Below are 13,091 nucleotides of genomic sequence, written 5' to 3' on the forward strand. Positions count from 1 at the left end.
CAGATTTTTTGCATTGAGTTGATAGAGTAATTTGAGTTAACGAACTCCTTAACGAGCTCGGTCTCGGAACGAATTAAACTTGTAAGTCAAGGCCCCACTGTATACTCGAGAGGAGAATCGCCTGAAGCCACCAGTTAGCAACTAGGGAGACTGACCTAAAACTAGGTCTTTGGTATCCCAGCCTGCTGTTTTGTTTTTGCTTTTATTGATTCTGCTTTTCTGTGTACTTTGCCACCTTTAAAGTAGAAAGGTATTCATTTTCCCCTTTGTGAGTTATACGTTTAAAAATAATTGTGTTGGGACTGTGGAAATGAAGGTGCACATCATTTTGCCATTCTTTGCTTTATTAACAGCTACGTAAAGTGTTTATAGTTTTAATACAAAACAGTGTTCTTTGCATGGAGATTTTTTTTGTAATGAGAACTTCTTGTTATGCTTTAAAAGCATTTGATTTTTACCGCCACCCAACCTCATAATATTGCTTGTAAATGTGACCATGAATTAAAGATCAAATTTAAGTCCAGGAATTCGATGTATGGCTTAGCATTTTAAATTGTAAAATAGTTTTTGTAATTGACTTACAGCAGCCTTCTTTGCAAAATTATATTCAGTTTTGTGTGTGTGAGCCCACACTAAGCTTTTTGCTTATCTCTGGCTCACTTCCCGTTTGTGGCTCCCACTATCTCATGCTGGGAATAGGAGACAAACGCGACCTGCGGCTGTTTTCCCCTTAACACTTACCAATAATGTAAGTGTGGCTCAATCTTAAGTTTTTCATGATGTGTTAGTACTTTGAGAGAAGAAGAGGAGCTTAAACCAACATGGCTATTAAGAATACTGTCTTTCCCTGGCCGGTTTGGCTCAGTGGATAGAGTGTCGGCCTGGGGACTGAAGAGTCTCGGGTTTGATTCCGGTCAAGGGCACATGCCTGGGTTTCGGGTTCAATCCCCCACAGGGGGTGTGCAGAAGGCAGCCGATTAATGATTCTCATCATTGATGTTTCTCTCTCTCCCTCCCTCTCTCTGAAATCAATAAAAATATATTTTAAAAAAGAAGAAGAAAAGAAAAGAATACCATCTTCAGCATCTGTTTGGGTGGATACTTTCCCATGATATAAAACAAACACTGCAGCAAATCAGGATTGCCACTTCTTAGTGTTTTTTTCCTCTGTGCATTGAATAAAAGATTTAAAACAGACAGAATTCCAGAGAAAACAGGTGGCCTGGGAGCTGGAGTTGGCGTTGGCCGAAGTCTCTGTGGCACATAGTCATCCTCTCTAACCGATTTGTCCACCCCGTGAAAGCTTTTCGCAATTCACGACGAGGAACGTATGTAAGGAATGTTAAGAGTTGGCCTACGGATTGGACACTTGGAGGGACTGTGACAAAGAATGATTTGCTGGTATTTACATGCACGAAAAGAATGAATGCTGGTACCTACATGCACTTTAAACACAATTTCCAGTTAGATTAGTACTTACTTCTGGAGCGAGGAGGTACTTTTGTTTTACAACAGATGGCATTTGGCTTCTTACCCCATTCCCTCCCCTCGGAAGGATCATCTAAGTGGCAAGTGTAATTGACGGTTTGAGCTCGTGCACCCATGTGTATCGTTTAAGGTGGTGGGGGCCTCTTGGAGAAAAACAGGGAAAAACAATGAGTATTTTCAGTGTGAAAATTTTGTTCTCAAGAAGATAACTCAAAAAATAATTCTTTTCCTATAATTTATAAAAATAGAAGTACAAGTGCACATGTAAAGAAATAAATATCACCAGGTAGTAGGTGCCCCTTTTGCTCTGCACTGTCCTGGAGAATATGGCCATTATTGCCAAAGTTCTGACAACATCATAAGGAGTTGATAACTTTAATTTCTTCACAACACCTAATAATTATCTAGCTGCCTGGTGTGCATTCACTTTGGCATTAATGTTGGATTCATTTTAGATCATAAAGAGATTTTTCCCTACTAGTCTCATTATCTTCTAAACGAATATGCTCTATTTTTACATATTGAAATTTAAATTGTTACTGTGAAGTATTTAAGCAAAGGAATATTACCTGAAGAAATTGGTGGCAGAAAGAATATTAGCTGAGTGAGCTTGGCAAGAAGTCAAGTCGAAAGACTCCCATGCGATAATGATTATGAGAGGATCATTAAACTGAAGTTCCCATAATTATGTTGGGAGTTACTTGTTCTCACTTCCCAAGTGTTAGAGTGATAAGGAAACAACAGCCTAACTGGGAGCCATCAGCAAGAAACACTCTAAATACAAAATAGCCTATTGTCTAACTCACATAGAAGTTAAACAGTTATTAAGATAATTTCTTTTTTTTCTTTATTGATTAAGGTATTACATATGTGACCTTATCCCCCCATTGCTCCCCCCCCAGCCCCCTCTTGCCCTCATCCCCTGGTGTCTGTGTCCACTGGTTAGGCTTATATGCATGAATACAAGTCCTTTGGTTGATCTCTCCTCCTTACCCCCATCCTCCCCTACCTTCTCTTTGAGGTTTGACGGTCTGATTGATACTTCTCTGTCTATATATCTGTTTTTGTTTATCAGTTTATTTTGTTCATTATATTTCATAAATGACTAAGATCATGTGATATTTATCTTTCTCTGACTGGCTTATTTTGCTTAGCATAATGCTCTCTAGTTCCATCCATGCTGTTGCAAATGGTAAGAATTCCTTCTTTTTTACAGCAGCATAGTATTCTGTTGTGTAGACTTGGGATATATTCCTAGAAGTGGGATCACAGGGTCAAATGGGAGTTCCATTTTTAGTTTTTTGAGGAAACTCCATACTGTCTTCCATAGTGGCTGCACCAGTCTGCATTCCCACCAGCAGTGCACAAGTGTTCCTTTTTCTCCACATCCTCTCCAGCACTTGTCGTTTGTTGATTTGTTGATGATAGCCATTCTGACAGGTGTGAGATGGTACCTCATTGTTGTTTTGATTTGCATCTCTCAGATGATTAGTGACTTTGAGCATGTTTTCATATGTCTCTTGGCTTTCTGAATGTCCTCTTTTGAAAAGTGTCTATTTAGGTCCTTTGCCCATTTTTTGATTGGATTGTTTATCTTCCTTTTGTTAAGTTGTATGAGTTCCTTGTAAATTTTGGAGATTAAACCCTTATCGAAGATAACATTGGCAAATATGTTCTCCCATGCAGTGGGCTTTCTTGTTGTTTTGTTGATGGTTTCTTTTGCTGTGCAGAAGCTTTTTATTTTGATGTAGTCCCATTTGTTTATTTTCTCTTTAGCTTCCAATGCCCTAGGACCGTGGTCGGCAAACTGCGGCTTGTGAGCCACATGCAGCTTTTTGGCCCCTTGAGTGCGGCTCTTGCACAAAATACCACGTGCGGGCACATGTAGAGTGGGATTGATACTTCGTGGCCCATGCGCAGAAGTCGGTTTTAGGCCTGGGTGAGTCTATTTTGAAGAAGTACTGTTGATATTTGACTCTGTTGACTAATGAGTTTGCCGACCACTGCCCTAGGAGCTGTATCAGTGAAAATATTGCTTTGGCATATGTCTGAAATTTTGCTGCCTATGGATTCCTCTAATATTTTTATGGTTTTCTGTCTTATGTTTAAGTGCTTTATCCATTTTGAGTTTATTTTTGTGTATGGTGTAATTTGGTGGTCTAGTTTCATTTTTTTTGCATGTATTTGTCCAATTTTCCCAACACCATTTATTGAAGAGACTGTCTTGACTCCATTGTCAAATATTAATTGAGCATCGTGGTTTGGGTTGATTTCTGGGCTCTCTATTCAAGATAATTTCTTTCCAAAAGTTGAATACATGATTACATTGGTGTGATAGGGGAAAAATGATTTTTAGGAATTGGTTACTTTATGAATCTATTTCTGCATAACAAGTTTAGCAGATTAACACAACACATTATTTCTCCAATTCTGTGGGCCAGGAATCCAGACAGGGCTTAGTTGGGTCCTCTACTTCTAGGCCATATCAAGGCTTGGCTAGGGAAGGATTTGCTTCCCAGTTCACATGATTGTTAGCAGGGTTCTGCTTCTTGCTGGCTGTCGGTTAGAGGCCATGCTCCGCCCCTGACCACCACGGGGCCTCTCCAGCCTGGCCGCTGACTTCATCCCAGTGCACAAGCCGCGAAGGAAATAGTCTCCCAGCGAGACAGCAGTCACAGTCTTTTGTAACCTTGTCACAGAAGTAACATCATATCACCGTGTCGTAGCAAGTCACTAGGATTAATCAAGGGAATGGATTAAGCATGGAAGTGGACACTGGAGACAGGGATCTCTGGGCACCATTTTATTTTATTTTATTTTTTAAATTCAAAACCAAATGAGCACTTCTTATTTTTGTAATTATCAATGATGCACTCATGTTCGCCTTTCAGTAGTCACCATGTATATGGACCTCAAAAGAAAAAAAAAAAAAAGCAACAACAAAAGTAAAAATTTAAAACACCCCTAAGGTGTGTTGGTGGGAGGGAGGGAGGAAGAGAAAGCCAGAGGAGAAGAAGCTGTATTACCCATGCCCTCCACTCTGTGGCCTGTCTCTTCACTATCGCATAGTGTCCATAAATAGGAGGTTTTCATTTTAATGAAGTCCCATTTAGTCATTCTTTTTATCATAGCTAGTGCTTTTTATGAGGTAAAAAATCTTTTCCTTAACCTCTAGTCATGAGTGTTTTTTCCTACATTACATATATTACATATATATTTCTCCAATTGAAAATATTTTATTGTAGGGCGCTGTCGCTAGCTCTCCATCAGAGAGGACAGCGTCCCACCCAGACCCAGCTTTATTCTCTTGTCTGTCTTTTCTCAATCCCTCACCACCCCCTCTCAGGTTCACCAAACCTGGCTGAGCTGGCTCGGCATAGTTAACGAGAAAGGAGACTGGTGTGTTTCATGGGTTGAGGGCTGCATCCAGGGTGCCAGAACTCCTGGCCCTGCTCCATGCCACACTTCTACCACCAGAGAGAGCCCTCAGCAGAGTTGCAGGTTCTTGAAGCAAGAAGCTAGGGGCTGAGTGCTGAGGGACAGCATCAAGTGTCTGCAACCCAACTGCAAATCCGGCTGTGACAGTCACACAGAGGAGAACATTATTTCAAGGTTCATTGAGTCTACAATTTTAGTAAATTAATCTAACTACAAATAGAGCCACTAAGAAATCCTAAATTTCAATCAGTAATCTCATTATTGGTAGTAATGTTGGTATTTATCTTTTGAAATTGTATAGTGTGGGTTAAAGCTCATAACTAATATTAATGTTAAAACTAAAATTTTTTTTAAGAAAGAAAATGTTCAAAAACAGGTGAAAACCCTGTAATACTAAATTTGGCACAGAAATAAGTGTCAACTCATCCTTTTCTTTGTTTTTTAAAAAAATACACATTTCCTAGCTCTGCCCTAGTAACAGTGGACACCCCAAGCACCTGGATTGTGACCTGCATATCATATCCCACTGAAAGAAACCAGGGCTCCTTGAAGAATTGCTGGTTCCTGGAAGGGGGAGCGGGGTGCAGTTGCAACATGAGCCTAAAATGTTTTTTTGATTCAGAGAGCCAGGACACCATCAAAGACTGCTGGAACCATGTCAGGCGCCTGGGAGCTAGCCAACAATAATGATCACATCTGATTGAAACACTGAACATACTAAAAACAATGTATAATAGTTTAAAAATAAAAACAGCCAAAACCAACCAAACAAAAACATAAAAAAAGAAAATATTTTATTGTAATGCTAATGTTTTGTATGTGTATTCTTTCCCCTCTATATGACATTTTTAAGTCCTTATCGTTTTGCCGTTCATTTTCATTCCATCAGGCACTCCTATAAAGTCTGCCTCCCACCACCACTGAGCATCACTAGAGGAACCGAACCCGGGCTGGCTGAAGGCTGTGCGTCAAGGGAGACCCACACCGCCACGCTCCAGGGGACATGGACCCTCGCAGAGGATGTGTGGGGTTTGCCGGTGTTGGATTTTCGGAAAACGTTGTTCTAGAAAACTGAGGCACATTATGCAGAAAGTTTCCTAGAAATAATAGTAGTCTTAAAGTGAAGGACAGCCCCCCAAGAAAGGGGGTTACCCAAAACATAAGCTGACAATCAGTCGTTACGTCAGTCTAAGGCATTTTATGCTTGGGGATTTTTGTAGGTGTCTGGTGAGTCATGAAAAACAGAAAAGATACAGAGGAATGAAAGATTTAAAGGGGAAGTAGAACAAGCTAATATACTTAACTGCTTAAAAAAACCCCAACAACAGCAACTTGGAACTCCTAGAAATTTTAACACGCGCTGGAACCAATGATAGTCTAGGTTTCTCACACTTGACTCCAGATTCCCAGGTGGGTTTCAGAACCCAGACAGCTGTTGGGGAATGGCAGTGCCTGGTCTGTGTGGGTGCACAGGTGGCTGGAGAGGGGATTGTAGCATATGATGAGAGGGGAATTAAGTAACAGACATATTTCAGAAGCAATGAGATAGTATGGCACGATTGTCAAAAACTGTGGTTCTGAAGTCAAACAGACTTAAAGTTGCTTTCCAGTGCCTTTACTTAGTAGCTGTGTGTGTTGGGCAAGTAACTTAATATTTATGAACTTCCATCTCCTTTATCTATAAAATAGCTTATCAGTAGTATCTACTTCAAGGGTTTGTTTTGAGAATTAAGTGCAATACGGTATATACTATTTAGTGGCAGTAAATTTCAACTAAATATTAACTACTAGAGGCCCAGTGCACAGATTCATGAATCGATGGGGTCCCTCAACATGGCCTGTGCCCTCTCACAATCTGGGACCCCTCGAGGGATGTCAGACTGCCGGTTTCGGCCCGATCCCTGCAGGCCTGGTAGCGCTGCCGTGGAGGCAGTAGAGGCTCTCACCTCCACAGCTGCGCTCACCAGCCATGAGCCTGGCAACTGGCGCTCAACTGAGCGGTGCTCCCGCTGTGGGAGCCCACTGACCACCAGGGGGCAGCTCCTGCATTGCGCATCTGCTCCTGGTGGTCAGTGCGCATCATAGCGACCAAACAGTAGACTGGTTGAGTGGTTGACGGGTCGCTTAGGGTTTTATATATACAGATTAGTGTTATACAAATTGATGGCTGCACACACAGGAGAGAGAAAGAGATGAGACAGGATGATTCAAGGTTTTTGCCAAGGATTCTGGGAGAATACTGGTCCCATTCATCTTCAAAGAGTAAAGGTCGGGTGAGGGTGGCATGTGGTTCAGGTGGGAAATGATGAGGTCAGTCTCAGGCTTGTGAAATTTGAGGTGGCGGCATATGGTCATACGCAGCAGTCTTCTACGGGCCCAGGTGGAAGTTTAAGCCTGGAGGTTATGATTAGAGATACCGTGTTCCTGTGACCTTTGACTCATAGTTGTTCAATTCAGGGTGAGCACCTGACCCTTTCCCCTGACTGAACCCCCCCTCCAAATTCAAAATTGATTTATTTAAGACCTAGCCTAAACCCAGCCCACCAATAGCCTTAGTGATTCGGAATTGAGACCGACATGACAGCCCAGTCTTCCTGCTCTCTCTAACAAAGGAGATGTAAATTCAATCTAAACAAAGAAAAATTAGATGGACACACAGAAAAAGAAAACAAAATCGATGAAAAGGCCATGTTTTACATTCTGGTCCCAAGTGTCCCTAAAACTCAGCTTCATTCTTGCTTTGAATCCTTAAGTTAAATATATTTTCAATTTTTATGCAGGTTCAAGGTATGTTTCTATTACTTGCAATTCCCACCTAATACCAAGAAGCCACATGTGGGTGATAATTGCAGGTATCGGGAGTGAACTAACCCTCTGAGGAAATGGGAAGAAACCATCAAAGGAACAGGAAAGGTGGAGTGCAGGGAGTGAGAGCAATACTCACCCAGTCCTGTGGTGACAGGGAAGCCAGGGCGGAAATAGAGGTGGATTGATGGACAGCTGTGTCCAACGCTACAAAGTAGTCAAGGAGAGTGAGGTGGGAGGCAAGCCCACTGAACTTAGCTTTTCATTTTAATTAAAATTTTTCATTAAAATGTCATAATTTTTTTTGGAGTTATCATTGGTAAATTCAGAGATGCCTACCCTTCTCAACAGACTATTTACCTGTAATAACATTTCTTAACATTTTTTTTTGAAGCCTGGCAAATAGTGTTCCCTCCTTTATATGTCTTCCTAGCACACATGCTGAGTATGTCTGTATTTCATTGAGGACTGTTGGGTAGGTAGACTGGCTGCATTTAATCTTCATTGATTATGGTTCAGCTAGCCTGACCTTTTAATGGAAAACTACTGATTCAGACTGAGTCACCTAGTCTTGAGTTTAGGAACCAGCTCAGAAGCAGCCAAGAGTGACACGCGGCCCTATGAAAGGCAGGAGAAGAGGGTGCTAGTATTCAGGTGGCTTCAGGGAAATGAGAACGGGGCCTTCACAGAGACAGGCTTCTCTGAGAAACAAGAAAGACTCAGAACAGGCGAATTGAGGACATTGTAGCTTTTGGCAACTGAGTAAAACCCAGGAAATGGTTTAGCTTGTTAAACAAGGTGGCTTGACTCAAGAGTGAGTCCCCTTAAGGAAGGGTGAGGGTCGGTCAGCATAAGCGCATTAGGAAACATAGGGTACCTCTTATCTGTCCCCCTTTTGTTCTTGTTACTGTGGTTCCATGTATTTGTGTTTGATAAGGAATACTTTTGAAGTGTGTGTGTGTGTGTGTGTGTGTGTGTGTGTGTGTGTGTGTGTGTGTGTGTTAGGATAAATAACCAGATTTACACTCCTTTAGGCCCCAGTCACTGTGACTTTGTCAGTAGCCAAAAGAGGCACACGGGTCTTCTGGAAGCAATGATGGAGGGTCTAGATCAGTGGTTCTCAACCTTCCTAATACTGAGACCCTTTAATACAGTTTCTCATGTTGTGTTGACCCCCAACCATAAAATTATTTTCGTTGCTACTTCATAACTGTAATTTTGCTACTGTTATGAATCATAATATAAATATCTGATATGCAGGATGTATTTTCATTGTTACAAATTGAACATAATTAAAGCATAGTGATTAATCACAAAAACAATATGTAATTATATATGTGGTTTCCGATGGTCTAGGCGACCCCTGTGAAAGGGTCGTTCGACCCCCAAAGGGGTGGCGACCCACAGGTTGAGAACTGCTGGTCTAGATGAAAACCATCAAAGATGTCCACTCACGGTACCAAGACACAAGTCCTCCGAGTCCCAGCTGCGGTCAGAAGGGAGAAGGTGCCACCCTCAGTTCCTCTGTGACACATCTGGGACCTATTTGGACAGAAGACACAGGCACACAACCTAAAGTGCTTGCAGAAAGCAAGCTTCAATGGGGACAGCATGTTCGCTACTGACCTGCACTGCCCGCAAGACAAGGTACCAGTGCCACGACCCCCAGCTTCTTTTTCTGTTGCATTTGGGCCCTAAGCTAAATATGAAGAAATATTGCAAACTCTTCTGCTTAGATCACTGCCAAGGAAACAATGCTCGCATGTTTACCCCTCAGCAGGCACATGAAAAAACCACAAAACCAGTTTGGTTTTTGTTTGCCTGGGCCAATGCTTGTCGACACTCATGGCAAAGGTGGGGTGAGGGTGGACTTGTCCCCCAAAAGGCTAGGTAGTGACCAGATTTAGAATTGTTCAAAGAAGTAACTGGAAATGTTCAAAGTTTAACATCTGACATGGTGGATGTGGCCACGCAAATGATAATGTAAAACATTAGCAGCCCAGAAAAGTGCTTCCTGAAAAGTTAGGTGAAGAGAAGAAGTTAAATAGAAAGTAGCATCTGTTAGGATTCAAACTAGGTCAAAAGTATACTTGTATATAAATAGAACAGGAAAGAACGCAGAAAAGCTAAAGCGGGTGATTTATTAGAGTGGTGGGCATCTGGATGACTTTTTAAAACTCTTGTCAATGTTATAATGTTATGAGCGAAACAAATTTAAAGCAACCAAAATGGATGTATTTTTAGCGAGGGATGGCTTTTTGGTTGAATTACAATAAAAACATCTTAACCTAAACCATGCGCATAATCACTGAATCAAAGCGTGTCCCGAGTCCAGATTCTTGGGATCCACACAGTTATATGGGGTGATCGAGTGGTGAGGCCTCACATCCCAGGCCGAGAGCCAAGAGAGTGCAGAGAGGGTAACAGGATCGCTAAAGTGAGGTTCTCTCTCCATGGAGGAGGATAAGAGCTCCACTCAAAAACTGGGCTGCTCAGGAGTTACCTGGTATCTCTGGGTTCATGGCTAGTTAGAAAGAGAAAAAATACATGTCAATTTCTTCTGGGAAACGGTCCGTGAAGATAAACAATAAGGATGGTCTAGTGATGATAAATTGTACATAGAAAATTGACCAGAAGAAAATGTAATTTTTCCTTGGGAGGAGATGGGTCTCACTGACTGGAGATATATGTGTTCTGCAAAAGCAATTAGATTTGTCTCCTTGAAGGAAGGCCAACTCAGCTAGCAAGCAGGAAGTTTCACTTCCCTTGACTTAATGATGTGGATGAAAATATGGACACTTCTATGCTTGTCTGTTTCCAATGAGCATTTGTTTTGCATATTAAACTTTAAGACAAAATCGCGTTAACTTCTGAAAATCACAAAGGCCCCAGCTTAGTAGATGTAGATGTCTTTAGCAGTTGGCTATGTGGGTTGAAATTTTTTAAATCTAAATTAATCTATGGTGAAAGCACAAACTTTGGGGTCGTGCAGACTTGGGCTTGAATTCCACTTTTTACTATCTGCATGGACTTGAACAGCTTGCTTAAACCCTCTGAGTCTGTTTCCTCATCAAAGAAATGGGGATAAGAATACTTAGAGGCCAATGTGTTGTATTGAATGAACTCTACTCAAAGTAATTTAAGAAGAAAGGAGAAATATTTATAAGGAGACAGGGTGTCTAATGAACCCCCCGAGGACAGGAAGTGTGGCAAGTCTTATAAGCAAATGACTTCAGGAACCGAGATCTAGTTGGGCACCAATGTGACTTCTGATTCAGTCAGTGTCCCTTAAGGCCGAATGGTCTTTGTCTGTATCATTCTTCGTTCTCTCCGAAGACTGGCAAATGGATCCAACATGGCTTCTCCATTAGAACATTTATTGATTCTGATCTTCAACAGAGACCGACCTGGTTTATCTATATCCAACTGCAAATTCCTACAAATTTGAGTTTGATTGTAACCGTTTACCCGATGTCAATTATCACTCTTGGTCTAGTCAACAGCGACCTGGTGGGTCAGGCTCTTGTCATATGAAAGTCAACCCCTCCCTGGAATATGATAAGGACGTGGGAGTAAAGAGAAAGCGATAGCCATCTCTGTAACTGGAACTTGACTTCCTAGGGACAATGTGAGGATCAAATAAGATCATGGACGTGAAGTATCTAGAACAGTGCCTGGCATGTAGCTCAATAAATGGAGAAATAACCCAGCGGATAGGCAAGGGCCATAAAATCTCATTGATTTAATATTTGAAATCATATTTTGCTGCACCTGTCATCAGAGGAGGAAGCTCACAAAAACATTAGTCATGTGACAACTATGACAAATTTCTTTCTTCACCAAAGTGGTCACTCTGGGAAGGAGCTGTCTCAACAGCTGATGTTAATTGTGGTCAAGTCCCTCCAAGCTGATGAATGTTCACACCCCACCTTCCATCTCTGCGGTCTCATTTGAGCTTCCTGTATACGTTTACTGACTATGGGTAAATATGCCTATTTGAGAAGCTACCTAGCAGAATGACTAAATTATTCATATATTTTTCTTGAGTTTCTGTAAAAAGACATGTGGCTATTGACCAACTTTTTTGTTAAACTGCTTTCTCCTCCTGCATTGATTTTGATGAGATGATAGAGTATCAGAGTCAAGACATGGGCCTTAATGAAAGCTCCTCCTTTGAACATTGAAATAATAACTTCCCAGGCACCGCTTCTCAGGCTATGAGAAAGTACCCCCCAAACAGAAAGAAGTAGTCATTCCCCCAAATAGCCAAGCTCAGCCAAAACACAAGCTACTTCCCAGGATATGCTGTTTCATTCCTGCTTAAGTCAGGTTGTCTATTTTTTAAATTCACACCAACATTTCTTTTTAAAATATATTTTTATTGATTTCAGAAAGGAAAGGAGAGGAAGAGAGAGATAGAAACATCAATGATGAGAGAGAATCATAGATTAGCTGACTCCTGCACATCCCCTACTGATGATCAAGTCTGTAACCCAGGCATGTGCCTTGACTGGGAATTGAACCATGACCTCCTGGTTCATAGGTTGACACTCAATCACTGAGCCACACCGGCTGGGCTGTTGTCTATTTTTAAAATTTAAATATCCCCTTTAATTAAAGAAACATTATGAAATAGGTATGAGTGCACTTTTTCTTCTGCACCTGTGGCAGTCATGGTGTCTAGAGGTACTGCTGTCTATAAAAGGAAAAATATCCCAATAAACTTGAGTTCTATTGATATTATGCACTAGGTAACTTTTGAAAAATTCAAAACCCCAAACATACTGTGAAGTGTCTATTTAAGTAGATTTTAATTTATTATTATACTAAATTAATGAAATGCATATATATATATATATATACACACATGGGGGGGGGGTCCCTCAGCCCGACCTGCACCCTCTCCAATCTGGGAGCCCTCAGGGGAGCCCTCTCCAATGCAGGAGTTTCTGTCTATCTTTGCAATCATGTGAGTGAATTGTCTGAGATCCCAACCCAGTTTGATTTTGTGCTCACAGAATAGTAGAGGTCTTTTTTTTTTTTCTTTGCTCCATTGGTGGAGATTTCCTAGAAATTGCAGGATATCTTCCTTTTAATTTTTCCTCGACACTGTGACTTTACTTATGTCTCTCACCTTTGCTCTCCCTCCATTCCACACCCGCAACAGTAACTTGCTCCAGGCTCACTTTGCTCTAGTGCAGTGGTTCTCAACCTTCTGGCCCTTTAAATACAGTTCCTCATGTTGTGACCCAACCATAAAATTATTTTTGTTGCTACTTCATAACTGTAATGTTGCTACTGTTATGAATCGTAATGTAAATATCTGATATGCAGGATGGTCTTAGGCGACCCCTGTGAAA

Source organism: Myotis brandtii, unplaced genomic scaffold, assembly GCF_000412655.1.
Source record: "Myotis brandtii unplaced genomic scaffold, ASM41265v1 scaffold38, whole genome shotgun sequence".
Lineage (NCBI taxonomy): Eukaryota > Metazoa > Chordata > Mammalia > Chiroptera > Vespertilionidae > Myotis > Myotis brandtii.